Here is a 3,069-nt window from a genome sequence, read left to right on the forward strand (position 1 = left end):
TGTGTGATGCACTCTCATTTCTTAAAAATTTATGATTATTATTTTTAGAGGCAGGGTCTCACTGTCTCCCAGCCTGGGGTGCAGTGGTGCAATCATAACTCACGCAGCCTCAAACTCCTGGGCTCAAGCGATCCTCCTGCCTCAGCCTCCTGAGTAGCTGGGACTACATGTGAGTGCTGCCTGGGCCTGCTCACTTTTTAAAATTTGTTTGTAGACATGAGGTCTCACGACATTGTCGAGGCTGCTCTTGAACTCATGGCCTCAAGCAATGCTCCTGCCTCGAACCCTGATTTTTAAAATGCTGGTCATGACTCATTAAATTGATTTCAATGCCTCTGAGTGGCCACAATCTTCATTTTGAGAAATACTCCCCTTGAGAAACAAGGAGATGTGGACAAGAATATTCCTAGCAGCATGATCCATGCGACGAACAGGAAACCACTCAAGTAGCCATCACCAGAAGTACAGACAGATACGTGACTGTGTATTCATAGGAGGAGACATCCCACCAGAATAAAAATGGGTGGCCTAGCACAGTGTGTGTCAGCATGCATGAACTGAGAAATTATAATTTCGAGGGCAAAAAGCGAACAAAAAAAAAATAGGCCCTGTAAGAGATCAGCTATCTACAGCTCAGAACATACAACCCATGGTGTTCAGGGAGATTCCATACATACATGGACGTGTTTAAAGAAATGTACTCGAGGCCGGGTGCTGTGGTTCACGCCTGTCATCCCAACACTTTGGGAGGCCGGGGCAGGAGGATCGCTTGAGCCCAGGAATTCAAGATCAGCCTGGACAATATTGTGAGACCTCGTGTCTACGAAAAAATAGAAATTTAAAAATCGGACAGGCGTGGTGGCACACACCTGTCGTCCCAGCTACTCAGGAGACTCAGATGGGAGGACTGCCTGAGCCCAGGGGATGGAGACTGCAGAGAACTGCGATCGTGCTCCTTCCTGGGCAACAGAGCAAGACCCCGACTCAAAAGAAAAAAAAAAAGCACACGAACAATGGACACCAAATTCATGATAACTGGAACTCCGGTGGAACACTGGGCTTTGATGCTCTTGGTTGGGTTTTCTTTCTAAGCTGGGGAGGGTGTGAATGGTTTTGATCATCTGAATCTCTTTTTTTTTTTTTCTTTGAGTTGGAGTCTCACTCCGTCGCCCAGACTGGAGTTCAGTGGCCGCTTCCAGCCACCGCAGCCTCGACCCGCTGGGCTCCGGCGATCCTTCCGCCTCAGCTTTCCAAGTAGCCGGAATTACAGGCATACGCTACCATACCCAGCTGATTTTTTTTGATTTATTGTAGAGATGAGGTCTCGCTGCCCAGGCGGGTCTCGAACCCACGGGCTCAGGCAATCCACTCACCTCAGCCTCCCAAAGGCGCGGGATTACAGGCTGAGCCACCGAGCCCGGCGAGTTTTCTTTTTCAATAAATGTAAAGGGCCCTTTCCCCAGCTGCGACCAAGGTCTCGGTCCTTCCAAGGGAGCTAAGGACGCGTTGGGGTGAGGCCCTCACTTCATCTGGCGACTAGCATCGCGCCCGGCAGCTCCCATCCCGCTCTCTCCGCACCGTGGCCTCCGAGTCCGAGCTCGCCTGCATCTACTCAGCCCTCATCCTGCGTGAGGACGATGTGACTGTCACGGAGGATAAGATCAACGCTCTCATTAAGGCCACAGGTGTGACTGTGGAGGCTTTCTGGCCTGGCTGGTTTGCAAAGGCCCTGGCCAACGTCAACATTGACAGCCTCATCTGCTCTGTGGGGGCTGCCCCAAACACTACTGCGGCCCCAGCAGAGGAGAAGAATGTGGAAGCAAAGAAGGAAGAATCTGAGGAGTCTGATGATGACATGGGCTTTGGTCTGTTAGACTAAACCTTTTATAATATGTTCAATAAACAGCTGAACTCTGGAAAAAAAAAAAAAAGAAAAGGAATTAGATTTGGATTGGTGGCCTTAAAATAAATGGAAAGGGAAGAGAAGAGCACATATTTTAAAATGCAGATTATTAATAGAAATGGAAAGGGACATTATAGTGAAATATACCCTACTGAAATTATCAATAGAGGACATATTTACATCATAATGAACAGGTTTGGGACTTATCAGTGTAGGACCGTGGGTAATCATTGTGGAAAGTCTATGTATAATTCTCTCTAAAGATAATTAAAAATCAGAAGATAGATAAGCCAAGAGATAATTTCTACAATTAAAGTGCTATACAGACAGTACTAGCATGTATCACCAGGATGTTAACACCCACAATAAGCCAACAAGACTCAAGCAACTCAACTAGAACAAAGATTGCAAATTACACCTAACAATTATATTAGAAGTATTTTTTAAAAGAACAATTGTAAGTGTTTTCTCATCAGATCCTCAGAAATAAGAAAAGTCACACTCTGATTTAAGTTGCCTTTTTTTTTTGAGTCAGAGTCTCACTCTGTCACCTAGGCTGGAGTGCAGTGTCACACTCACAGCCACCGCAGCCTCGACCTGCTGGGCTCAGGCAATCTTTCCGCCTCAGTCTTCCAAGTAGCTGTAATTACAGGCATGTGCTACCACACCAGCTTATTTTTTTATTTATTGTAGAGAGGATGTCTCACCAAGTTGCCCAGACTGGTCTCGAAGCCCTGAGCTCAGGCAATTCTCTTGCCTTGGCCTCCCAAAGTGCTGGGATTACAGCCTTGAGCCACTGTGCCCGGTCAATTTTGTCCTTCTTCATGGCCACATAATATTTCATCGTGTATATGTAACACTTTTTTTTTTAAATCCAGTCTACTTTTGATGGGCAGCACAGTTGGTTCTATGTTTTTGCTATTGTGAATAATACTGCAATAAACATGTATATGCAGGTATCTTTTTTCTTTTTTTGAGTTGGAGTCTCACTCTGTCACCCAGGCTGGAGTGCAGTGACACACTCGCCACCCCAGCATTGACCATGCAGGTATCTTTTTTGTAGAATGATTTGAGTTGGCTGGGCAGTGGCGCATGCCTATAATCCCAGCACTTTGGGAGGCCAAGGCAAGAGGATTATCTGAGCTCAGGGGACTGAGACCAGCCTG

At 46.5% G+C, this 3,069-nt stretch overlaps 1 pseudogene across 1 annotated transcript; it reads left to right on the forward strand.

Annotated features, from left to right (window-relative positions):
* The first annotated feature begins 1,013 nt into the window (after positions 1–1,013).
* Positions 1,014–1,931, forward strand: LOC103250835 (annotated as a pseudogene). Its single transcript, XR_002481436.1, has 2 exons — positions 1,014–1,073; positions 1,541–1,931. The product of XR_002481436.1 is annotated as a 60S acidic ribosomal protein P1 pseudogene (transcript).
* The last annotated feature ends 1,138 nt before the right edge of the window (positions 1,932–3,069 follow it).

The sequence above is a fragment of the Carlito syrichta genome, unplaced genomic scaffold (genome assembly GCF_000164805.1).
Source record: "Carlito syrichta isolate Samal-C Ts95f unplaced genomic scaffold, Tarsius_syrichta-2.0.1 Scaffold135588, whole genome shotgun sequence".
Taxonomy (NCBI): domain Eukaryota; kingdom Metazoa; phylum Chordata; class Mammalia; order Primates; family Tarsiidae; genus Carlito; species Carlito syrichta.